General features: G+C 39.5%; 1 long non-coding RNA gene across 1 annotated transcript in view; it reads left to right on the forward strand.

Moving 5' to 3' along the window:
* Positions 1–27,141, forward strand: part of LOC135228920 (uncharacterized) — a 58,819-nt gene that overhangs the window by 12,853 nt on the left and 18,825 nt on the right. Inside the window, exon 2 of the long non-coding RNA XR_010319791.1 lies at positions 9,901–9,994. This is a non-coding gene — a long non-coding RNA (uncharacterized LOC135228920). The remainder of the gene's footprint in view (positions 1–9,900; positions 9,995–27,141) is intronic.

Raw genomic sequence — 27,141 nt, forward strand, 5'->3', positions numbered from 1 at the left:
GATCAATTGTCCCTTTTATCATTATGTAGTGTCCTTCTTTATCCTTTGTGGTGGATTTAAGTCTAAAGTCTATTTTGTCAGAAATTAATATTGCTACTCCTCTTCTTTTTTGCTTATTGATTGCTCGATATATTTTTTTCCATCCTTTGAGTTTTAGTTTGTTTGTATCTCTAAGTCTAAGGTGTGTCTCTTGTAGGCAGCATATAGACAGATCGTGTTTCTTTATCCAGTCCGAGACTCTTTGTTTCTTTATTGGTGTATTTAGTCCATTTACATTCCGCGTAATTGTAGATAAGTGTTTAGTGTTGTCATTTTGATGCCTTTTTATGTGTGTTGTTGACAATTTCATTTTTCCACTTACTTTTTTGTGCTGAGACATTTTTCTTTGTAAATTGTGAGATCCTCATTTTCATAGTATTTGACTTTATGTTTGTTGAGTCATTACATTTTTCTTGGCTTTTATTTTGAGTTATGGAGTTGTTATACCTCTATGTAGTTACCTTAATATTTACCCCTATTTTTCTAAGTAAAAACCTAACTTGTATTGTCCTATATCACCTTGTATCCCTCTCCATATGGCAGTTCGATGCCACCTGTATTTAGTCCCTCTTTTTGATTATTGTGATCTTTTGCATATTGACTTCAATGATTCCCTGTTTTGAGCGTTTTTTTTAAATTAATCTTAATTTGTTTTTGTGATTTCCCTATTTGAGTTGATATCAGAATGTTCTGTTCTGTGACCTTGTGTTGTGCTGGTATCTGATATTATTGGTTTCCTGACCAAACAATTTCCTTTAGTATTTCTTGTAGCTTTGGTTTGGTTTTCGCAAATTCTCTAAACTTGTGTTTATCTGTAAATATCTTAATTTTGCCTTCATATTTCAGAGAGAGTTTTGCTGGATATATGATCCTTGGCTGGCAGTTTTTCTCCTGTGCTCTGTATATGTCATCCCATTGCCTTCTTGCCTGCAGGGTTTCTACTGAGTAGTCTGAACTTATTCTTATTGATTCTCCCTTGAAGGAGACCTTTCTTTTATCCCTGGCTGGTTTTAAAATTTCCTCTTTATCTTTGGTTTTGGCAAGTTTGATGATAATATGTCTTGGTGTTTTTCTTTTTGGATCAGTCTTAAATGGGGTTCGATGAGCATCCTGGATAGATATCCTTTCGTCTTTCATGATGTCAGGGAAGTTTTCTGTCAGGAGATCTTCAACTATTTTCTCCGTGTTTTCTGTCCTCCCTCCCTGTTCTGGGACTCCAATCACACGCAAGTTATCCTTCTTGATAGAGTCCCACATGATTCTTAGGGTTTCTTCCTTTTTTTAAATTCTTTTATTTGATTTTTTTTCAGCTATGTTGGTGTTAATTCTCTGGTCCTTCAGATTTCCCACTCTGCATTCTAATTGCTCGAGTCTGCTCCTCTGACTTCCTATTGCGTTGTCTAATTCTGTAATTTTATTGTTAATGTTTTGGATTTCTGCATGCTGTCTCTCTATGGATTCTTGCAACTTGTTAATTTTTCCACTATGTTCTTGAATAATCTTTTTGAGTTCTTCAACGGTTTTATCATTGTGTTCTTTGGCTTTTTCTGCAGTTTGTCTTATTTTATTTCTGAGGTCATCCCTGATGTCTTGAAGCATTCTGTAAATTAGTTTTTTATATTCTTTATCTGAGAATTCCAGGATTGTATTTTCATTTGGGAAAGATTTTGATTCTTTTGTTTGGGGGGTTGTAGAAGCTGTCATGGTCTGCTTCTTTATGTGGTTTGATAGCGACTGCTGTCTCCGAGTGATTTATTCTATATTTGTTCACTGAGTCTTATCTTGTTTTGTTTTCTTTCAGTATACGTGGATGGGCTACTAGATTGTGCTGTCTTGTTTGTTGTACCCCTTGACTTACTTATGACCTATTACCAGCTGGTTTGGGCTGTTGCCAGATATATATGCCTGAGTCTATTCACTATTCTTGAGTAGAATCTGATTTTGGGTCATCAAGTGTGTGATGCACCCTAACACCTATCCACCTCGAGAAGTAGTGGTGATAGTTGTGTGCACCAGATTCTATTAGCAGCTGGGGTTCACACTCCGGGGGGGGCAGGATGCTGACAGGCTTCCCCCAAGTGTCAGTGAGGTAGGTGTGTCTCTATTCCTAAAGCACCTTGGTGGGAGGGCTCTGCATCTGTACCTTAGGCCCCCAATGCAAGTACCTCTACTGATTGGTAGGTGTCACTCTCCCTAGACCCGTCAGGCAGGAGGCTAGGTGGTCTGGGGGGAGCTTCAGCCCTCAGTTCCCTGTTGTGGGTCAGTTAGGGCTCTGTTGAATAAGCAGAGATATCAGAGCTGGGAATCTTGTTTTTCCAGTAAATCCACTAAAAAAAATGCAGTCAGATCCCTATCAGAACTGCCTTTGCATTATTACAGCCACCTTGTTCCCTGTAAGGATGAAAGCCCGAGATTTGGATCATATGTGCTTGGCTGGAGCTGGTTCTGTGTTTTTAGTCCAATTAGGGAAGAATTTTTGGTCCCTGGGTTTTTTGTGGTTGCTTCTCTCAGGCCGGAAGAATCGGTTAGGAAAAGACCAAAAAAAAAGGGAAAAGCAAAGCCGCAGAGTCGGAGCCGTTCTCCCTCTGGCTCAGGAAATTCCAATGTTAATGAAGCCGCCTGGGAAGGGGAGGGGAGGGTTCAGAAAAACAGGAGAGAGTACACCCCGGAATAAAGCCAAAGTTGCTTATCTTGCTTGGGATGACTGTTTTATCTGAGATTCCCGAGGGGCGTATCACCTATGTGTGCTGGCTGTGTGGAGATTGTCCCTGAAGGTCTGGCCTGCTGAAGCCGCAGTCAGATCCTCCGCTGCCAGTCCAAAGCCCAACGTCAAGGTTCCCCTGCTGGGACGCTGCACTCCCGGCTCCAAAATCAGTTGCTGCCTCCCGGGGACTTATCGTCCCGCCAGTCGCGTCGCTGCGCCACCTCTGCGGACTGGCTGGGCCCCCTCCCGGGGTTAGTTCAGGGGAGTAGGGCTGCGCCCTGTGTTTGCGCCATCACAAAATGTTGTGTTCAGCTCCCCTGTGCCCAGTCCAAACCCGGCTCCAAGGTTCCCCGGCTGGGACTCTGCACTCCCGGCTCCAAAACCAGTCACTGCCTCCCAGGGACCTCCTCCCACCAGCTACGTCACCACGCTGCCTGCGCGGATCGGCTGGGCCCCCTCCCAGGGTCAGTTTAGGGGGGTAGGGCTGCGCCCCGTGTTTGCGCCGTCACAAGATGTTGTGTTCAGCTCCCCTGTACCCAGTCCTAAGCCCATCGCCAAGGTTACCTGACTGGGACGCTGGCTCCAGGCTCCGAAAACAGTCACTGCTTCCCCGTAGTTGTTCGTTCTCCGTCTCTGTCACTCAGGTCAACTCTTTAAATCTGTGTTTGTTGTTCAGGTTTCGTAGATTGTCATGTATGTGATCAATTCACTTGTTTTTCCGAGTTTTTGTTGCAAGAGGGATCCGAGGTAGCATCTACCTAGTCAGCCATCTTGGCCCCCCTCTTTAATTAATTTTTATTGTGCTTTAAGCGAAAGTTTACGAGTCAGGTCAGTCTCTCATACAAAAATTTACATACACCTTGCCATACACACCAAATTGCTCTCCCTCCAATATTCCAGCACAGTTCTTCCCTCCACTCTCTCCCCTCTTGTCCATTTGAGTAGCTTCTGGCCCCCTGTGGCCTCACATCCCTCCTCCAGACAGGAGATGCCAACATAGTCTCATGTGTCCACTTGATCCAAGAAGCTCGTTCTTCACCAGTATCATTTTCTATCCCCTATTACAGCCCAATCCCTGTCTGAAGAGTTAGCTTTGGGAATGGTTCCTGTCTTGGGCTAACAGAAGGTCTGAGGACCATGGCCTCCGGCGTCCCTCCAGTCCCAGTCTGACCATTAAGTCTGGTCTTTTTACGAGAATTTGGGGTCTCCATCACCTGCTGCTCTCCTGCTCCCTCGGGGTTTCTCTGTTGAGCTCCCTGTCAGGGCAGTCATCGTTTGTGGCTGGGCACAATCTAGCTCTTCTGGTCTCAGGCTGATGTAGTCTCCAGTTTATGTGGTCCTTCCTGTCTCTTAGGCTCATAATTACCTTGTGTCTTTGGTGTTCTTCATTCTTCCTTGCTCCAGGTGGGTTGAGACCAATTGATGCGTCTTAGATGGCCGCTTGCTAGTGTTTAAGACCCCAGACGCCACTATCCAAAGTGGGATGCAGAATGTTTTCTTAATAGATTTTATTGTGACAATTGACTTAGATGTCCCCTGAAACCATGGTCCTCAAACCCCTGCCCCTGCTATACTGGCCTTTGAAACATTCAGTATGTTCAGGAAACTTCTTTGCTTTTGGTTTAGTCCATTTGTGTTGACCTCTCCTGTATTGTGTATTGTCTTTCCCTTCACCTAAAATAAAACTTATCTACTATCTAAATAGAGAATACCCCTCTCCCGTCCTCCCTCCCTCTCCTGTCTTGTAACCATTGAAGAAGATTTTCTTCTCTGTTTAAACTGTTTCTCCAGTTCTTATAATAGTGGTCTTATATAATATTTGTCCTTTTGCAGCTGACTAATTTCACTCAGCATAATGTCTTCCAGATTTCTCCATGTTATGAAATGTTTCGTGGATTCAACATTGTTCTTTATCGATGCGTAGTATTCCATTGTGTGAATATACCATAATTTATTTATCCATTCATCCATTGATGGGGACCTTGGTTGCTTCCAACTTTTTGCTATTGTAAACAGTGCTGCAGTGAACATGGGTGTGCATATATCTGTTCGTGTAAAGGCTCTTATTTCTCTAGGATATATTCCAAGGAGTGGGAGTGCTGGATCGTCTGGTAGTTCTATTTCTAGTTTTTTAAGGAAGCGCCAAATTGATTTCCAAAGTGAACCATTTTACATTCCCTCTAGCAGGGTATAAGTGTTCCAGTCTCTCCACAACCTCTCCAGCATTTATTATTATGTGTTTTTTGGATTAATGCTAGCCTTGTTGGAGTGAAATGGAATCTCATTGTAGTTTTGATTTGCATTTCCCTGATGGCTAGTGATCGTGAGCATTTCCACTCGTATCTGTTTGCAGCCTGAATGTCTTCTTTGGTGAAGTGCCTGTTCATATCCTTTCCCCATTTTTTAATTGGGTTGTTTGTATTTTTTGGTTGAGTTTTAGCAGAATCATGTAGATTTAGAGATCAGGCGCTGATCGGAAATGTCATAGTGAAAAACTTTTTCCTGGTCTGTAGGTAGTCTTTTTACTCTTTTGGCGAAGTCTTTTTTTTTGGATGAGCATAGGTGTTTGATTTTTAGGAGCTCCCAGTTATCTGGTTTTTCTTTGAGATTTTTAGTAATGTTTTGTATACTGTTTATGCCATGTATTAGGGCTTGTAGCATTGTCCCTATTTTTTTCTTCCATGATCTTTATTGTTTTAGACTTTATGTTTAGGTCTTTGATCCATTTCGATTTTGTTTTTGTGCATGGTGTGAGGTATGGGTCTTCTTTCATTTTTTTGCAGATGGATATCCAGTTATGGCAGCACCATTTGTTGAAAAGGCTGTCTTTTCCCCAATTAACTGACCTTGGGCGTTTTTCAAATATCAGCTGCTCATGTGTGGATGGATTTATGTCTGGATTCTTAATTCTGTTCCATTGGTCTGTGTGTCTGTTGTTGTACCAGTATCAGGCTGTTTTGACTACTATGGCAGTATAATACCTTCTAAAATCAGGTAGAGGGAGGCCTCCCACTTTGTTCTTCTTTTTCAGTAATGCTTTACTTATCCAGGGCCTCTTTCACTTCCATATGAAGTTGGTAATTTGTTTCTCCATCTCATTAAAAAATGTCTTTGAAATTTGGATTGGAATTGCATTGTATCTATAGATGGCTTTTGGTAGAATAGACATTTTTACAATGTTAATTCTTCCTTTCCGTGGGCAAGCTATGTTTTTCCACTTATGTAGGTCTCTTTTGCTTTTTTGTAGTAGTGCCTTGTAGTTCTCTTTGTATAGGTCTTTTACGTCTCTGGTAAGATTTGTTCCTAAATATTTTACCTTTTTGGGGGCTACTGTAAATGGTATTTATTTGGTGAGTTCCTCTTTGATGTTCTTTTTGTTGTTGTAGAGGAATCCAACTGATTTTTGTATGTTTATCTTGTATCCTGATACTCTGCTGAACTCTTCATTTAGTTTCAGTAGGTTTTTTTTGAGGATTCTTTAGGGTTTTTTTATGTATAAGATCATGTCATCTGGAAATAGAGATATTTTTACTTCTTCCTTACCATTCTGAATGCAGTTTATTTCCTTATCTAGCCTAATTGCTCTGGCTAGGACTTCCAGCAGTATGTTGAATAAGAGTGGTGATAAAGGGGATCCTTTTCTGGTTCCCGTTCTCAAGGGGAATTCTTTCAGGCTCTCTCCATGTAGGATGATGTTGGCTGTTGGCTTTGTATAAATGCCCTTTATTATGTTGAGGTATTTTCCTTCTATTCCTATTTTGCTGCGAGTTTTTATCATGAATGGGTGTTGGACTTTGTCAAATGCTTTTTCTGCATCAATTGATAAAATCATGTGATTCTTGTCTTTTGTTTTATTTATATGGTGGATTACATTAATTGTTTCTCTAATTTTGAACCATCTCTGCATACCTGGTATGAATCCCACTTGGTCATGTTGAATTATTTTTTTGATATGTTGTTGAATTCTATTGGCTAGAATTTTGTTGAGGATTTTTACATCTATGTTCAAGATGGATATAGGTCTGTAATTTTCTTTTTTGTGGTGTCTTTACCTGGTTTTGGTATCAGGGATATGCTGGCTTCATCGAATGAGTTAGGGAGTATTCCGTCCTTTTCTATACTCTGAAATACCTGTAGTAGTAGTGATGTTTCCTCTTCTCTAAATGTTTGGTAGAACTCTGCAGTGAAGCTGTCTGGGCCAGGGCTTTTTTCTTTTTTTGGGGGGGGGTAGTTTTTTGATTACCTTTTTAATCTCTTTTTTTTTTGTTATAGGTCTATTTAGTTGTTTTACTTCTGTTGTGTTAGTTTAGGTAGGTAATGTGTTTCTAGGAATTCATCCATTTCTTCTATGTTTTCAAATTTATTAGAGTACAGTTTTTCGTAGTAATCCCATATGGTTCTTTTAATTTCAGTTGGGCCTGTTGTGATATCACCCATCTCATTTCTTATTCAGGTTATTTGTTTCCTTTCCTGTTTTTCTTTAGTCAGTCTGGCCAATGGTTTATGAATTTTGTTAATTCTTTCAGAGAACCAGCTTTTCGTCTTGTTAACTCTTTCAGTTGTTTTTCTCTTCTCTAATTCATTTAATTCTGCTCTAATTTTTAATATTTGTTTTCTTCTCGTGCCTGACGGTTTCTTTTGTTGCTGTATTTCTATTTGTTCAAGTTGTAGTGATAATTTTTTATTTTGGCCCTTTCTTCTTTTTGGATATGTGCAATTATTGAAATAAAGAGACTTCTGAGCACTGTTTTTTCTGTGTCCCAAATGTTCTGATATGAAGCGTTTTCATTCTCATTGGGTCTGTGAATTTGTTTTTTCTCTCCTTAATGTCTTCTATAACCCATTGTTTTTTGAGCAAGGTATTGATCAGTTTCCAAGTGTTTGATTTCTTTTCCCTGCTTTTTCTGTTACTGATTTCTACTTTTGTGGACTTACAGTCAGAGAAGATGCTTTGTAATATTTCAGTGTTTTGGATTCTGCTAAGGCTTGCTTTATGACCTATTATGTGGTCTATTCTATGGAGTGTTCCATGTGCACTAGAAAAGAAAGTATACTTTGCAGCTGTTGGGTGGAGTGTTCTGTATATGTCTATGAGGTCAAGTTGGTTGATTGTGGCATTTAGATCTTCTGTGTCTTTACTGAGCCTCTTTCTGGATGTCCTGTCCTTCGCCAAAAGTGATGTTTTGAAGCCTTCTACTATAATTGTGGAGGTGTCTATCTCACTTTTCAATGCTGTTAGAGTTTGTTTTATGTATCTTGCAGCCTTGTTATTGGGTGCATAAATATTTTATATGGTTATATCTTCCTGGTAAATTGTTCCCTTAATCATTATATAGTGTCCTTCTTCATCCTTTGTGGTGGTTTTAACTTTAAAATCTATTTTGCCAGAAATTAATATTTCCACTCCTGCTCTTTTTTGATTGTTGTTTGCTCGATATATTTTTTTCCATCCTTTGAGTTTTACTTTGTGTCTCTAATTCTAAGGGGTGTCTCTTTGTAGGCAGCATATAGCTGGATTATGTTTTTTTATCCAGTCTGCAACTCTCTTTCTTTATTGGTGAGTTTAGTCCATTTACATTCAGTGTAATTATAGATAGGTATGAGTTTAGTGCTGTCATTTTGATGTCTTTTTTTGTGTGTTGTTGACAATTTCATTTTTCCACTGACTTTTTTGTGCTGAGAAGTTTTCCTTGTAAGTTGTGTGTTCCTCTTTTTCTTTGTAGTTGGATTTACTTTGCTGAGTCGTTATGTTTATCTTGGTTTTTATTTTGAAGTATGGAATTGTTAGTCCTCTTTGTAGTTACCTTAATATTTACCCCTGTTTTTCTAAGCATAAACCTAACTTGTATCGCCCTATATTGCCTTGATTTCCTGTCTGTATGGAAGATCTGTGCCTCTTGTGCTTAGTCCCTCTTTATTGATTATTGTCATCTTTTAGATAATGACATCAATGATTCCCTGTTTTGAGCTTTTTTTATTAATCTTCTTTCATTTTTGTGATTTCCCTATCTGAGTTGATATCAGGTTGTTCTGTTCTGTTTCCTTGGTGTTGTGTTGATATCTGATATTATTGATTTTCTCACCAAAGGATTTCCCTTAGTAATTCTTGCAGCTTTGGTTTGATTTTTGCAAATTCTCTAAGCTTGTGTTAATCTGTAAATGACTTCATTTTGCCTTCATATTTGAGAGTTTTGCTGGATATATGGTTTTTGGCTGGCAGTTTTCTCCTTCATTGCTCTATACATGTCATCCCATTGTCTTCTTGCCTGTATGGTTTCCTCTGAGTAGTCCTAACTCATTGATTCTCCTTTGTAGGTGACTTTTCGTTTATCCTTGGCTGCTTTTAAAATTTTCTCTTGATCTTTGGTTTTGGCACATTGATGATAATATGTCTTGGTGATTTTATTTTGGGACCTAGCTTGTATGGGGTTCGATGAGCATCTTGGATAGATATCCTTTCATGTTTCATGATGTCAGGGAAGTTTTCTGCCAACAGATCTTCAACAATTCTCTCTGTATTTTCTGTTATCCCTCCCCGTTCTGGAATTCCAATCACACACAAGTTATTCTTCTTGATAGAGCCCCATAGGATTCTTAGGGTTTTTCATTTAAAAAAAATTTTTTTTATCTGATTTTTCTTCAAGTGTATTGGTGCCAATTGCCTTATTCTCCATCTCCCCAATTCTGCATTCCAGTTCCTCAATTCGGCTCCTTTGATTTCCTATTGAGTTGTCTAGTTCTGTAGTTTTATTTTTATTCTTTTGAATTTCTGAACTCTGTTTCTTTATGGATTCTTGCAGCTTATTAAATTTTTCATTATGTTCTTATGTAATATTTTTAATTTCTTCAACTGCTTTATGTTTGTGTTTCTCGGCTTTTTCTGTACATTGTCTGATTTCATATCTGATGTCATCCCTGATATCTTGAAGCGTTCTGTATATTAGTCTTTTGTATTCTACATCTGACAATTCCAGGGATATATCTTCATCCAGGAGAGATCTTGATTTTCTGTTTTGGGGGGTTTTAGAAGCAATCATGGTCTGCTTCTTTATGTGATTTGTTATCGACTGCTGTCTCTGAGCTATCTATAAGTTATTTGAATAATTTATTTTTTGTTTGGTCACTGAGTGTTATCTTCTTGTTTTGTTTTGTTTCAGTATACCCAGATGGGCTACTAGAGTGTGCTAACTTGATTGTTGGAGCCTTTGAAGCACTTATGTCCTGTTATCAGATGGTTGGAGCTGTTACCAGGTATATGATCCTATGAGTCCTTTCACTATTCTTGAATAGAATCAGTTCAGGTGTCCTGATGGTCATTCACGTAGTGTGTGGTATAGGCTGTTACCTAATATCTAGAGCAGTAGTGGTGATGGTTGTATGCACCAGTTTCTCGTACTGGCAGGGGGTCACACTCTGATGAAGGCAGTGTGCTGACAGCCTTCCCCCAAGTGCCAGTGAGGAAGGAGTGTCTCTGTTCTCTAGAGTGCTCTGGTGGGTGGGCTCTGCAGCTGTACCTTAGACACCCAGTGCTTGTACCTGTAAAGACTGGTAGGCACCACTGTCCTCAGACCCCTTTTGCAGGTGGCTAGTTGGTGTGGATGGAGCCTCAGCCCTCAGTTCCCTGCTGTGGGTAGGTGAGGGCTCTGTTTAATAGGCAGAGCAGTATCAGACCTCCAAAGGAACCTGCCTCTCCACTGCTCAGCTGAAACAATTACAGTCAGACCTCTAACAGAATTGCCTTTGCATTATTATCGCCACCTGGTTCCATGTAAGGTGAAAGCCAAAGACTGTGGATCTCTTATGCCTGGACTGGAGCTGCTTCTGTTCTGATCTTCTAGTTTAGGGAAGTCAGGAAAGGTTTTTTCCCCTGATTGTTAATTGCTGTTTTTCTCTAACAGAATTGTCTTTGCAATATTATCGCCACCTGGTTCCATGTAGGGTGAAAGCCAAAGACTGTGGATCTCTTATGCCTGGACTGGAGCTGCTTCTGTTCTGATCTTCTAGTTTAGGGAATTCAGGAAAGGTTTTTTCCCCTGATTGTTAATTGCTGTTTTTCCCAGGCCACGAAAATGGGTTAGAAAAAAGGCAGAGCACTTCTTTCTCTGGCCCAGGGAATTTGAATGTTAATGAAGCTGGCTGGGGCAGGGAGGGGAGGGATTAGACAGGAGAGAGAAGCACAGTAAAATAGACAAAATCACTTATCTTGTGTGGGGAGGGCTGTTTTATTTGGGATTCTAGAGGGGTGTGTAGCCTGTGTGTACTGGCTGGGTCCCCAGTGAGATTGCCCCAGGGGGCTAGGTGCTTGCCTTATCTCAGGAAGCCATCATCCGCCCCACTGCACTCATGCCAAAGCACAACACCAAGGGATCAGGGCTGGGGCACTGCTTCTGCTTGGTCTCTCACTCCCCTGTCACTCAGGTTGGTGTGTAGCCTGTGTGCACTGGCTGGGACCCCACTGTGATTGGCCCAGGGGGCTAGGGCAGCGTCCCGTGCTTGCCTCGACTCAGGAAGTCACTATCAGTGCTGCCGCACTGGTGCCAAAGCACAGCACCAAGGGATCAGGGCTAGGGTGCAGCATGCCAGGCTCTGGAACTAGTCGCTGCTTCTGTGTGGTCTCTCCTGTGTCACTCAGGTCGATTCCTTAGTTCTGTTTTTTTTTTTTAATAATTTTTATTGTGCTTTAAGTGAAAGTTTACAAATCAAGTCAGTCTGTCACATATAAGCGTATATACACCTTACTACATACTCCCATTTACTCCACCTAATGAGTCAGCCCGCTCCCTTCTTCCAGTCTCTCCTTTCCTGACTGTTTTGCCAGTTTCTAACCCTCTCTACCCTCCCATCTCCCAGACAGGAGATGCCAATACAGTCTCAAGTGTCCACCTGATGCAAGTAGCTCACTCTTCATGAGCATCTCTCTCCAGCCCATTGTCCAGTCCCTTCCATGTCTGATGAGTAGTCTTCAGGAATGGTTCCTGTCCCGGGCCAACAGAAGGTCTGGGGACCATGACCACCAGGATTCTTCTAGTCTCAGTCAGACCATTAAGTCTGGTCTTTTTATGAGAATTTGGGGTCTGCATCCCACTGTTCTCCTGCTTCCTCAGGAGTTCTCTGTCGTGTTCCCTGTCAGGGCAGTCAGCGGTTGTGGCCAGGCACCATCTAGTTCTTCTGGTCTCAGGATGATGTAAGTCTCTGGTTCATGTGGCCCTTCCTGTCTGGGGCTAATAGTTATTGTGTGACCTTGGTGTTCTTTGTTTTCCTTTGATCCAGGTGGGTTGAGACCAATTGATGCATCTTAGATGGCCACTTGTTAGCATTTAAGACCCCAGATGCAACAGTTCAAGATGGGATGCAGAATGTTTTCATAATAGAGATTATTATGCCAATTGACTTAGAAGTCCCCTTAAGCCATAGTCCCCAAACCCCAGCCCTTGCTCCGCTGACCTTTGAAGCATTCAGTTTATCCCGGAAACTTCTTTGCTTTTGGTCCAGTCCAGTTGAGCTGACCTTCCCTGTATTGAGTATTGTCCTTCCCTTCACCTAAAGTAGTTCTTATCTACTAACTAATCAGTGAATAACCCTCTCCCACCCTCCCTCCCTCCCCCCTCTCATAACCACAAAAGAATGTGTTCTTCTCATTTTATACTATTTCTCAAGATCTTATAATAGTGCTCTTATACAGTATTTGTCCTTTTACATCTGACTAATTTCACTCAGCATAATGCCTTCCAGGTTCCTCCATGTTATGAAATGTTTCACAGATTTGTCACTATTCTTTATCAATGTGTAGTATTCCATTGTGTGAATGTACCATAATTTATTTAACCATTCATCTATTGATGTACACCTTGGTTGCTTCCAGCTTTTTGCTATTGTAAACAGTGTTGCAATAAACATGGGTATGCATATATCTGTTCTTGTAAAGGCACTTATTTCTCTAGGGTATATTCCGAGGAGTGGGATTTCTGGGTTGTATGGTAGTTCTATTTCTAACTGTTTAAGATAACGCCAGATAGATTTCCAAAGTGGTTGTACCATTTGACATTCCCACCAGCAGTGTATAAGAGTTCCAATCCCTCTGCAGCCCCTCCAACGTTTATTATTTTGTGTTTTTTGGATTAATGCCAGCCTTGTTGGAGTGAGATGGAATCTCATTGTAGTTTTAATTTGCATTTCTCTAATGGCTAATGATCGAGAGCATTTTCTCATGTGTCTGTTAGCTGCCTTAATATCTTCTTTAGTGAAGTGTGTGTTCATATCCTTTGCCCACTTCTTGATTGGGTTGTTTGTCTTTTTGTGGTTGAGTTTTAACAGAATGATATAGATTTTAGAGACCAGGTGCTGGTCGAAGATGTGATAGCTGAAAATTCTTTCCCAATCTGTAGGTGGTCTTTTTACTCTTTTAAGTGAAGTCTTTAGATGAACATAGGTGTTTGATTTTTAGGAGCTCCCAGTTATCTGGTTTCTCTTCATCATTTTTAGTAATGTTTTGTATTCTGTTTATGTCTTGTATTAGGGCTCCTAAGGTTGTCCCTATTTTTTCTTCCATGATCTTTATTGTTTTAGTCTTTATGTTTAGGTCCTTGATCCACTTGGAGTTAGTTTTTGTGCATGGTGTGAGGTATGGGTCCTGTTTCATTCTTTTGCAAATGGATATCCAGTTATGCCAGCACCATTTGTTAAAAAGACTATCTTTTCCCCAATTAACTGACACTGGGCCTTTGTCAAATATCAGCTGCTCGTATGTGGATGGATTTATATCTGGGTTTTCAATTCTGTTCCATTGGTCTATGTGCCTGTTGTTGTACCAGTACCAGGCTGTTTTGACTACTGTGGCTGTATAATAGGTTCTGAAATCAGGTAGAGTGAGGCCTCCCACTTTCTTCTTCTTTTTCAGTAATGCTTCACTTATCCGAGGCTTCTTTCCCTTCCATATGAAGTTGGTGATTGGTTTCCCCATCACTTTAAAAAATGTCATTGGAATTTGGATCGGAAGTGCGTTGTATGTATAGATGGCTTTTGGTAGAACAGACTTTTTTACTATGTTAAGTCTTCCTATCCATGAGCAAGGTATGTTTTTCCACGTATATAGGTCCCTTTTAGTTTCTTTCACTAGTATTTTATAGTTTTCTTTGTATAGGTCTTTTACATCTTTGGTAAGATTTATTGCTAAGTATTTTATCTTCTTGGGGGCCACTGTGAATGGTATTGATTTGGTGATTTCCTCTTCGATGTTCTTTTTGTTGATGTAGAGGAATCCAAGTGATTTTTGTATGTTTATCTTATAACCTGAGACTCTGCCAAACTCTTCTATTAGTTTCAGTAGTTTTCTGGAGGATTCCTTAGGGTTTTCTGTGTATAAGATCATGTCATCTGCAAATAGAGATAATTTGACTTCCTCCTTGCCAATGCAGATGTCCTTTATTTCTTTGTCTAGCCTAATTTCTCTGGCTAGGACCTCTAGCACAATGTTGAATAAGAGCGGTGATAAAGGGCATCCTTGTCTGGTTCCCGTTCTCAAGGGAAATGCTTTCAGGCTCTCTCCACTTAGAGTGATGCTGGCTCTTGGCTTTGTATAGATGCCCTTTATTATGTTGAGGAATTTTCCTTCAGTTCCTATTTTGCTGAGAGTTTTTATCATGAATGGGTGTTGGGCTTTGTGAAATGCCTTTTCTGCATCAATTGATAAGATCATGTGGTTTTTGTCTTTTGTTTTATTTAAGTGGTGGAGTACATTAATGGTTTTTCTAAGATTAAACCAACCTTGCATACCTGTTATAAATCCCACTTGGTCGTGGTGGATTATTTTTTTGATATGTTGTTGAATTCTATTGGCTAGAATTTTGTTGAGGATTTTTGCATCTATGTTCATGGGGGATATAGGTCTGTAATTTTCTTTTTTTGTGGTATCTTTACCTGGTTTTGATATCAGGGATATGGTGGCTTCATAGAATGAGTTAGGCAGTATTTCATCATTTTCTATGCTTTGAAATAGCTTTAGCAGTAGTGGTGTTAACTCTTTTCTGAAAGTTTGGTGGAACTCTGCAGTGAAGCCATCCGGGCCAGGGTTTTTTTTTTTTTTGTTGGGAGTTTTTTGATAACCTTTTCAATCTCTTTTTTTGTTATGGGTGTATTTAGTTGTTCTACTTTTGATTGTGTTTAGGTAGGTAGTGTTTTTCTAGGAATTCATTCATTTCTTCTCGGTTTGCAAATTTGTTAGAGTACAATTTTTCGTAATAATCTGATATGATTCTTTTAATTTTGCTTCGGTCTGTTGTGATATGGCCCATCTCCTCTCTTATTTGGGTTATTTGTTCCCTGTATTCCTTTAGTCAGTCTTGCAAATGGTTTATCAATTTTGTTAATTTTTTCAAAGAACCAGCTTTTGGCTTTGTTAATTCTTTCAATTGTTTTTCTGTTCTCTATTTCATTTAGTTCAGCTCTGATTTTTATCATTTGTTTTCTTATGGTGTTTGATGGATTCTTTTGCTCACTTTTTATTTGTTCAAGTCGTAGGGACAGTTCTCTGATTTTGGCTCTTTCTTCTTTTTGTATGTGTGCATTTATCTATATAAATTGACCTCTGAGGACTGCTTTTGCTGTGTCCCAGAGGTTTGTTAATAAGTGTTTCCATTCTCCTTGCATTCTATGAATTTCTTTATTCCCTCCTTACTGTCTTGTATAACCCAGTCTTTTTTGAGCAGGGTATTGTTCAGTTTCCAAGTATTTGTTTTCTTTTCCCTAATTTTTCTGTTATTGATTTTCACTTTTATGGCCTTGCCGTCTGTGAAGATGCTTTGTAATATTTCGATGTTTTGGATTCTGCAAAGTTTTGTTTTATGACCTAATATGTGGTCTATTCTAGAGAATGTTCCATGTGCACTGGAAAAAAAGGTACATTTTGCAGCTGTTGGGTGGAGTGTTCTGTATAGGTCTATGAGGTCAAGTTGGTTGATTGTAGCAATTAGGTCTTCCGTGTATCTATTCAGCTTCTTACTGAAAGTCCTATCCTTCTCCGAAAGTGGTGTGTTTAATTCTCCTCCTATAATTGTGGAGCTGTCTATCTCATTTTTCAGTCCTGTTAAAATTTGTTTTATGTATCTTGCAGTCCTGTCATTGGGTGCATAAATATTTAATATGGTTATATCTTCCTGGTCAATTGTCCCTTTAATCAGTTGTCCCTTGTGGTGGATTTAACTTCGAAGTCTGTTTTGTCAGAAATTAATATTGCTACTCTTGCTCTTTTTTGATTGTTGTTTGCTTGATATATTTTTTTCCATCCTTTGAGTTTTAGTTTGTGTCTCTAAGTCTAAGGTGTGTCTCTTGTAGGCAGCATATAGACAGATCATTTTTCTTTATCCAGTCTGAGACTCTCTATCTCTTTATTGGTGCATTTAGTCCATTTACATTCAGTTTAATTATAGATAAGAATGTGTTTAGTGCTGTTATTTTGATGCCTTTTTTGTGTGTTGTTGACAATTTCATTTTTCCACTTTTTTGTGCCGAGACGTTTTTCTTTGTAAATTTTGTGTTCCTCATTTTCATAGTAGCCGAATTTATGTTTGCTGAGTCGTTATGTTTTTTTTGGTTTTTATTTTAAGTTATGGAATTGTTAGACCTCTTAGTGGTTACCTTAATATTTGCCCCTGTTTTTCTAAGTAAAAACCTAACTTGTATTGTCCTATATCGCCTTGTTTTCCTCTCCATATGGCAGTTCTGTGCCTCCTGTATTTAGTCCCTCTTTTTGATTATTGTGATCTTTTACATAATGACTTCAATGATTCCCTGTTTTGAGCATTTTTTTCTTTTTAAAATTAATCTTAATTTGTTTTTGTGATTTCCTTATTTGAGTTGATATCAGGATGTTCTGTTCTTTGTCTTTGTGTTGTGTTGTTATCTGATGTTATTGATTTTCTGACCAATTTCCTTTAGTATTTCTTGTAGCTTTGGTTTGGTTTTTGCAAATTCTCTAAGTTTTTGTTTATCCGTAAATGTCTTGATTTCGCCTTCATATTTGAGAGAGAGTTTTGCTGGATAAATGATCCTTGGCTGGCAGTTTTTCTCATTCAGTGCTCTATATATGTCATCCCATTGCTTTCTTGACTGCATGTTTTCTGCTGAGTAGTCCGAAGTTATTCTTATTGATTCTCCTTTGTAGGGGACCTTTCTTTTATCCCTGGCTGCTTTTGAAATTTTCTCTTTATCTTTGGTTTTGGCAAGTTTGATAATATGTCTTGGTGTTTTTCTTTTTGGATCAATCTTAAATGGGGTTTGATGAGCATCTTGGATAGATATCCTTTTATCTTTCATGATGTCATGGAATTTTTCTGCCAACAGATCTTCAACTATTCTCTCTGTATTTTCTGTTATCCCTCCTTGTTCTGGAATTCCAATCACACGGAAGTTATTCTTCTTGATAGAGTCCCACATGATTCTTAGGGTTTCTTCATTTTTTTAAATTCTTTTATCTGATTTTTCTTCAGTTATATTAGTGTCAATTGTTTCATCCTCCAACTCCCGCACTCTGCATTCCCAGTCTTGGATTCTGTTCCTCTGACTTCTTATTGAGTTGTCTAATTCTGTAATTTTACTGTTAATGTTTTGGATTTCTGAGTGCTGTCTCTCTATGGATTCTTGCAGCTTGTTAATTTTTCCACTATGTTCTTGAATAATGTTTTTGATTTCTTCAACTGCTTTATCAGTGTGTTCCTTGGGTTTTTGTGTAAAAATAGCCTTATTTCTGAGGTCATCCCTGATGTCTTGAAGCATTGTGTAATTTAGTTTTTTTATATTCTGCATCTGGTAATTCCAGGATTGTATCTTTATTTGGGAAAGATTTTGATTCATTAATTTGGGGAGGTGTAAAAGCAAGCATGGTCTGCTTCTTTATGTGGTTTGATATTGACTGTTGTCTCTGAGCCATCTCTAAGATATTGTAATGGTTTATTTTATATTTGCTCACTGAGTCTTACCTTGTTTTGTTTGATTATACGTAGATGGGCTACTAGATTGTGCTCTCTTGATTGTTGTAGGCTTTGAATCACTTATGTCCTCTTACCAGCTGGTTTCAGCTGTTATCAGAAATTTAAGCCTAAGAGTCCATTCACTATTCCTGAGTAGAATCTGATTTTGGGTCACCAAGTGTGTGGGGTAGACTGTCACCTATTTGCTTAGAGGAGTAGTGGTGATAGTTGTGTTCACCAGATTCTAGTAGCAGCAGGGGGTCACATTCCTGGGGGGCTGGATGCTGACAGGCTTCTCCCAAGTGCCAGTGAGGTAGGTATGTCTCTGTTCCTAAAGCACTTTGGTGGGTGGGCCCTGCAGCTGTACCTTAGGCACCCAATGCATGTACCTCTATAGATTGGTAGATGTCACTATCCTCAGACCCCTATGGCAGGAAGTTAGGTGTTTTGGGTGGAGCTTCAGCCCTCAGTTCCCTGTTGTGGGTCAGTGAGTGCTCTTTTGAATATGCAGAGATATCAGACCTGGGAAACTTGTCTTTCCAGTAATCCTCTAAAACAATTACAGTCAGATAACTATCAGAATGGCCTTTGCATTATCATAGCCACCTTGTTCCCTGTAGGGATGAAAGCCCAAGACTGTGGATCACAAACGCTTGGTAGGAGCTGGTTCTGTATTTTTTGTCCAATTTCGGGAAGTCAGGGAAGGATTCTTGGTCCCTGAGTCTTTTGTAGTTACTTCTCTCAGGCCAGGAGAATGGGTTAGGAAAGGAGAAAACAAACAAAGAAAGGAAAAACTGCAGAGCACTTCACTCTCTGGCCCAGGAAATTCCAATGTTAATAATGAAGCCACCTAGGAAGGGGAGGGGAGGGATCAGATAGATAGGAGAGAGTACACCCAGGAATATAGACAAAGTTACTTATCTTGCTTGGGATGACTGTTTTATCTGAGATTCCTGAGGGGCGTGTCGACTGTGTGTACTGGCTGGGTAGAGATTGCCCTGGAGGGTCAGGCCCATGTCCTGTGCTTGTGCTGTCCCATAAGCTGTGGTTAGTTCCTCCGCTCAAAGCCCAGCACCAAGGTTCCCCGGCTGGGATGCCGCACTCCCGCCTCCAAAATCAGTCGCTGCCTCCTGGTGACTTCTCCTTCTGTCAGCCTTGTCACTTCGCTGCCTGCGTGCACTGGCTGGGCTTCCCCTTGGGTCACTTCAGGGACTAGGGCTGCGCCCCGTGTTTGCGCCATCTCAGGATGCTGTGCTCAGCTTCCCTGCACCAGTCCAAAGCCTGGCACCAAGGTTTTCTGATTGGGACGCTGGCTCCAGGCTCTGAAAACAGTTGCTGCTTCCCCGTGGTTGTTCGTTCTCTTGTTAGTCCCGTCACTGTGTAGCCTGCTTGCACTGGTGAGTCTCTATGGAGGTTACCCCAGGGGGCTAGGGGTTAGGGCTGTGTCCTATGCCTGCCCTGCCTCAGCAAGCCACAATCAGCCCCGCCACTCGGCACCAGGGAACTGCAGGGGCTCAAGGTTGTGGGGTGGGTCGCGGGTTCCAGAAGCAGTCGCTGGGTCAGGGCGCAGCTTTTTGCTCACCTGTCACTCAGGTGAACTCTTTAGATCTGTGTTTGATGGTCAGAGTTCGTAGATTGTCATGTATGTGATTGATTTACTTGTTTTTGCAAATCTTTGTTGCAAGAGGGATCGGAGGTAGTGTCTGCCTAGTTAGCAATCTTGGCCCCGCCTCCCCATTTTTTCCTTAGTTCTGTTTTTTGATGGTCAGGGTTTGTAGATTGTCATGTATGTAATTGATTCACTGTTTTTTTCGAGTCTTTGTTGCAAGAGGGTTCAGTTGAAGCTTCTGTCTAGTCAGCCATCTTGGCCCTACCCTCTAGAAAGATTTTTTTGTAAGCTCTAAAGACATTTTCATTATTGGAGATACCAATACTGGGCACAGAATCAGGAATCCTGGGTTGTGGCCTCAGCTCTGACGCTGACATCTGAGTGACCTTAGGCTGTCCTTTTATTTCTCTATGTTTCACTTTACTCGTGGGTAAGTAATACAGTGAAACATCTGAGAGCCGCAACTCAATGGGAATGCCATGGTTTTCCAGGTCTCGCAAGTTTTCTGCCTTTGACAGTGTATAATCTTACCACTTTTCTATCACTCACTTTAGTGGAAAATATTTGAGTTTTCCTTTTCTGACAGGTTTCCTCCTTATACAGGTTCCAGCTTTCACAGGTTTCACTGTAATACCTAACATTTATGGAGCAATTACTATGTGCCAGGTACTCTTTTAAGTCGTTTGCGTTTAACCCTTAGAACAATACTACTCTTATCCTCATTTTAAAGATAAAGAAATTGAGACCCAGAAAAGTTAAGCAACTTGCCTAGATCCAGAATATGAAGCCAGACAGTCTGTGACTTGAGAGCCTGTGCTCTTAACCACTGTGCTGTACTGCTTCAATAAAACGAGCAGATTTGATTATATCAGCATTTGCTAAACTATGTTCCCGATGAACACTAGCCCACAAGATAATTTCTTTTTAAAGAAGAAAGGATTCTACTGTAACATATGTCAACACCAGAAACAGAGCACATTACAACCTGTTCTTGGAGATACACAATGAACATTCAAATATTAAAGGCTCTGAGAAGCCCTACAATAAAGAAACCTTATTTAAAAAAAATTATTGTGCCGTAGGTGAAAGTTTACATCTCAAGTTAATTTCTCATATAAAAGTTTATACATATATTATGTGACCCTAGTTGCAATCCCTATAATGGGACAGCATGCTCCCCCTTTCCACCCCAGTTTTCCTGTGTCCTTTCAGCCAGCTTCTATCTCTTTCTGCCTTTTCATCCTGCCTCCAGACAGGAGCTGCCCATTTAGTCTCGTGTATCTACTTGAACTAAGAAGCACACTCTTCACAAGTATTATTTTATGTTTTATAGTCCAGTCTAATCTTTGACTGAGGAGTGGGCTTCGGGAATGGTTCTAGTTCTGGGTTAACAGAGAGTATGGGGACCATGTCTTCAGGGGTTCCTCTAGTCTCAGTCAGACCATTAAGTTCGGTCTTTTTATGTGAATTTGAGTTCTACCACACTTCTCTCCTAATCCCTCAGGGACTATAATGTGTTCCCTGTCACAGCAGTCATTGGTGGTAGCTGGGCACCATCTAGTTTTTCTAGTCTCAGGCTAATGGAGTCTCTGGTTTATGTGGCCCCTTTTGTCTCTTGGGCTAATATTTTCCTTGTGTTTTTGATGTTCTTCATTCTTTGCTCCAAGTGGGTTGGGACCAGTCGATGGCTGCTTCCAAGCTTTTAAAATGCAGATACCACTCACCAAAGTGAGATGCAGAACATTTTCTTAATAAACTTTGTTATGCCAATTGACCTAGATGTACCCTGAAACCATGGTCCCCAGATCCCCGCTCCTGCTACTCTGTCCCTCAAAGTGTTTGGTTGTGTTCAGGAAACTTCTTAGCTTTTGGTTTAGTCCAGCTGTGCTGACTTTCCCTGTATTGTGTGTTGTCCTTCACTTCACCTAAGATAATTCTAGTTTTTATCTAGTTAGTGAATTCTCCTCTCCCTCCCTCTGTACATTCATAACCATCAAAGAATGTTTTCTTCTGTCTGTAAACCTTTCCTTGAGTTCTTATACTAGTGGTCTCATACAATATTTGCCCTTTGGTGACTAATTTCACTCAGCATAATGCCTTCTAGTTTCATCCGTGTTGTGAGATGTTTCACAGATTTCATCTCTGTTCTTTATTGTTGTGTAGTATTCCATTTTGTGTATGTACCATAATTTGTTTATCCGTTTGTCTGTTGATGGGAACCTAGGTTGTTTCCATCTTTTTGCTATTGTGAACAGTGCTGCAGTGAACATGGGTGTGCATATTTCTATTCATGTGAGGACTCTTATTTCTCTCGGATATATTCCAAGGAGTGGGATTGCTGGATCATATGATACTTCTACTTCTAGGTTTTTAAGGATGTGTCAAATCAATTTCCAAAGTGATTATACTGTTTTACATTCCCACCAGCAGTGTATATGTGTTCCAGTCTCTCTACAACCTCTCCAACATTTATTACTTTGTGTCTTTTGGATTAGTGATAGCCTTGTTGGGGTGAGATGGCATCTCATTGTAGTTTTGATTTTCATTTCTACAACGGCTAATGATCATGAACATTTCCTCATATCTGTTAGCCGGCTGAATGTCTTCTTTGGTGAAGTGTCTGTTTATATCCTTTACCCATTTTTTAATTGGGTTATTTGTCTTTTTGTTGTTGAGGTTTTGTAGTATCTCCTGTAGATTTTAGAGATTAGACCCTGATTAGATATGTCATAGCCAAAAATCTGTTCCCAATCTGTAGGTCGTATTTTTACTCTTTTGGTGAAGTCTTTGGGTGAGCATAAGAGTTTGATTTTTAGGAGCTCCTAGTTATCTGGTTTGTCTTCTGGTGTTTGTGCACTGTTAGTTACAGTTTGTGTTCTGTTTATGCCATGTATTAGGGCTCCTAGCATTGACCGTATGTTTTCTTCCATAATCTTTGTCATTTTAGATTTTATATTTAGGTCTTTGATCCATTTCGAGTTAGTTTTTGTGCATGATGTGAGGTATGGGTCTTGTTTGATTTTTTGCAGATGAATATCCAGTTATGCCAGCATCATTTGTTAAACAGACCTTCTTTTCCCCATTCAATGGACTTTGGGCCTTTGTCAGATATCAGCTACTCATAGGTGGATGAATTTATGTCTGGATTCTCAATTCTGTTCCGTTGGTCTATGTATCTGTTGTTGTTACAGTACCATGCTGTTTTAACTACTGTAGCAGTATAATAGGTTCTAAAATCAGGTAGTGTGAGGCCTCCCACTTTGTTCTTCTTTTTAAGTAATGCTTTACTTATCTGGGGCCTATTCCCTTTCCATGAAGTTAGTGATTGTTTCTGCATCTCACTAAAAAATACCATTGGAATTTGGATCGGGAAAATTGTATGTGTAGATTGCTTTGGGTAGAATTGACATTTTGACTATGTTGAGTCTTCCTATCCATGAGCAAGGTATGATTTTCCACTTATCAAGGTCTCTTTTGCTTTCTTGTAGTAGTGTCTTGTAGCTTTCTTTGTATAGGTCTTTTACATCTCTGGTTTGATTCATTCCTAAGTATTTTATCTTCTTGGGGGCTATTGTAAATGCTATTGATTTGGTAATTTCCTCTTCAATGTTCTCTTTTTTGGTTTAGAGGAATCAACTGATTTTTGTATGTTAATCTTTTATCCTGATACTTTTCTGAAACCTTCTGTTAGTTCCACTAGTTTTCTTGTGGAGCCTTTAGGGTTTTCTGTGTATAAGATCATATCATCTGCAAACAGAGATACTTTTACTTGTTCCTTACCTATTTGGATGCCCTTTATTTCTTTTTCTAGCCTCATTGCTCTGGCTAGGACCTCCAGCACAATGTTGAGTAAGAGTGGTGATAAAAGGCGTCCTTGTCTGGTTCCCATTATCAAGGGGAATGCTTTCAGACTCTATTTAGGATGGTGTTGGCCTTTGGCTTTGTATAAATGCCCTTTATTATGTTGAGGAATTTCCCTTCTATTCCTATCTTGTTGAGAGTTTTTATCCTGAATGGGTGTTGGGCTTTGTCAAATGCCTTTCCTGAGTCAATCGATCAGATCATTTGGTTCTTGTCTTTTGTTTTATTTATATGGTGGATTACATTGATTGTTTTCCTAATGTTGAATCTTCACTGCATACCTGGTATGAATCCCACTTGATCACGGTGAATTTTTTTTTTTTTGTTGTTGTTATGTTGTTGAATTCTATTAGCTAGAATTTTGTTGTGGATTTTTGTGTCTATGTTTAGGGGAGATATTGGTCTGTCATTTTCTTTTTTTATGGTATCTTTACCTGGTCTTGGTATCAGGGTTTTTGCTGGCTTCATACAATGAGTTTGGGCATATTCCATCCTTTTCTATGCACTGAAATACGTTTAGTATTAGTGCTAATAACTCTTCTCTGAAAGTTTGGTAGAATTCTCCAGTCAAGCAGTCAAGGCCAGAGCTTTTTCTTGTTGGTAGTGTTTTTAATTAACTCTTCAATCCCTTCTTTTGTATAGGTTTATTTAGTTTTTTGACCTCAGTTTGTTTTAGTTTCGGTAGGTAGTGTGTTTCTATAAATTTGTGCGTTTCCTCTAAGTTTTCAAATTGGTTGGAGTATAATTTTTATAGTATTCTGTTATGATTCTTTTCATTTCAGTTGGATCTGTTGTGATATCACCCATCTCGCTTCTCATTCAGGCTATTTGCTTCCTCTCCTCTTTTTGTTTTGTCAGTTTGACCAGTGGTTTATCGATTTTGTTGATCTTTTCAAAGAACCAGCTTTTGGTTTTGTTAACTCTTTCAATTGTTTTTCCATTCTCTGTTTTATATAATTTTGCTCTTAATTTTTATTATTTGCTTTCTTCTGGTGCCCGAGGGCTTCTTTTGCTGCTCTGTTTGTATTTGTTCGAGTTGTAGGGTTAATGTCTTGATTTTCGTCCTCTTTTCTTTTTCGATGTGTACATTTATTGCTATAAATTGACCTCTTAGCACTGTTTTTGCTGTGTTCCAAAGGTTCTCATAGAATGTGTTTTCAGTCTCACTTGATTCTAGGAATTTCTTTATTTTGTCCTTGATTTAGTCTATAACCTAGTAGTTTTTGAGCAAGGTGTTATTCAGTTTCCATGTATTTGATTTTTGATCCTTGCTTTTTCTGTTACTGATTTCTCCTTTTATGGCTTTATGGTCAGAAAAGATGCTTTGTGATATTTCGAAGTTTTGGATTCTGTAAGGCTTGCTTTGTGGCCTAATATATGGTTTATTCTGGAGAATGTTCCACGTGCATGGAAAAGAAAGTATACTTGGCTGCTGTTGGGTGGAGTGTTGTGTATATCTCTATGAGGTCAAGTTGGTTGATTGTGGCATTTCGATCTTCCATGTCCTTATTGAGCTTCTTTCTGGATGTTGAAGTCTCTTGCTATTACTGTAGAGCTGTTTCACTTTTCAATGCTGTTAGAGTTTGTTTTATGTATTTTGGAGCCCTGTTGTTGCATGTGTGAATATTTATTATGGTTATTTCCTGGTGTATTGACTCTTTAATCATTATATAGTTTCTTTGCTTATCCTTTATGGTGGATTTTGCTTTAAAGTCTATTTTGTCAGAGATTAATATTGCCGGTCCTGTTCTTTTTTGATTGGTATTTGCTTGATGTATATTTTTCTGTTCTTTGAGTTTTGGTTTGTTTGTGTCTTGGAGTTTAAGGTGTGTCTCTTGTAGGCAGCATATAGACAGATTTTTTTTAATCAATTCTGCCACTCTGTCTTTTTATTGGTGTATTTAGTTCATTTACTTTCAGTGAGTTTAAGGCTGTAACTTTGATTTTTTTTTGTGTGTGTGTTGTTGACCGTTTCTTTGTTCCACTTTATTTTCTGGGCTGAGTTGTTTTTCTTTATGTATTTACTTTTAATTGTTGTTAATTTCGTATTTGCTGAGACTTTATGTGTATCTTTTTTTACTTTTATGTGTTAAAAAAACATTGCTGTCGAGTCGATTCTGACTCATAGTGACCCTATAGGACAGCATCTAGGGAATTTGAACTGCTGTCCTTTTGGTTAGCAGCCATAGCACTTAAACATTACGCAAGTAGGCTTCCTATTAATTCATAGGATTGTTAATTTCCTTAGTGGTTAGTTAAAAATTTACCTCTATTTTTCTAAGTTTAAACCAATCTTTTATTTCTTGATATCTCCTTGACGTCCTCTCCGTACAAAAGTGCTATGACATTATTTAGTCCGTCTTTTTTTGTTTTACTGTTGTCATCTTTTGCATATTGACATCTCTGTTTCCCTGTTTTCAGTGTTTCAGCTTTGAATTATTTTTTTGACTATTTGACTTATTTTTGTATCTAGGTTGATATCTGGTTGTTCTGTCCTGTGTTCTAGTCTTAGATTGTTATCTGATGTTATTGATTTTCTAACCAGAGGAGTTCCTTTAGTTTTTCTTGTAGTTTTGGTTTGGACTTTTCAAATTCCCTAAACTTTTGCTTATGTTGGAATGTTCTAATTTCGCCTTCATATCTGAGAGACAGTTTTGCTGGCTATTTGACTCTTGGCTGGCAATTTTTTGTCCTTCACAGCTTTATATATGTCATCCCATTGCCTTCTTGCCTGCATGGTTTCTGCTGAGTAGTCTGAGATTATTACTGACTCTGCTTTTCGGTGACTTTTCATTTATCTCTAGCTGCTCTTAAAATCCTTTATCTTTGGTTTTTGCAAGTTTGATTATAGTATGTCTTGGTGACTCTTTTGGGATCTACCTTGTGTGGGGTTCGATGAACATCTTGGATAGATATCTTCTCGTTTTCACGATATCAGGGAAGTTTTCTGTGAACAAATTTTCAACAATTCTCTCTGTATTTTCTGTTCTCTCTCCCTGTTCTGGTACTGCACTCACTCGTAGGTTACTTCTCTTGATAGAGTCCCACATGATTCTTAGGGTTTCTTCATTTTTTAAAAATTATTTTATCAGATTTTTCTTTGAATATATTGGTGTCAAGTGTTTCTTTTTAAATAATTTTTATTGTGCTTTTTTTCAAGTGAAAGTTTACTAATCAAGTCAGTCTCTCACACAAAAACCCATACCCACCTTGCTACACACTCCCAATTACTCTGCCCCTAATGAGACACCCCGCTCTCTCCCTCCACTCTCTTTTCGTGTCCATTTCGTCAGCTTCTAACCCCCTCCACCTTCACATCTCCCCTCCAGGCAGGAGATGCCAACATAGTCTCAAGTGTCCACCTGATCCAAGAAGCTCACTCCTCACCAGCATCCCTCTCCAACACATTGTCCAGTCCAATCCATGTCTGAGGAGTTGGCTTCGGGAATGGTTCCTGTCCTGGGCCAACAGAAGGTCTGGGGGCCATGACCACCTTCTAGTCTCAGTCAGACCATTAAGTCTGGTCTTATGAGAATTTGGGGTCTGCATCCCACTGCTCTCCTGCTCCCTCAGGGGTTCTCTGTTGTGTTCCCTGTCAGGGCAGTCATCGGTTGTAGCCGGGCACCATCTAGTTCTTCTGGTCTCAGCATGATGTACTCGCTGGTTCATGTGGCCCTTTCTGTCTCTTGGGCTTGTAATCACCTTGTGTCCTGTGTTCTTCATTCTCCTTTGCTCCAGGTGGGTTGAGACCAATTGATGTATCTTAGATGGCTGCTTGCTAGCATTTAAGACCCCAGACACCACTCTTCAAAGTGGGATGCAGAATGTTTTCTTAATAGATTTTATTATACCAATTGACTTAGATGTCCCCTGAAACCATGGTCCCCAGACCCCGCCCCTGCTACGCTGGCCTTCAAAGCATTCAGTTTATTCAGGAAACTTCTTTGCTTTTGGTTTAGTCGAAT

This window comes from Loxodonta africana, chromosome X (assembly GCF_030014295.1).
Source record: "Loxodonta africana isolate mLoxAfr1 chromosome X, mLoxAfr1.hap2, whole genome shotgun sequence".
NCBI lineage: Eukaryota > Metazoa > Chordata > Mammalia > Proboscidea > Elephantidae > Loxodonta > Loxodonta africana.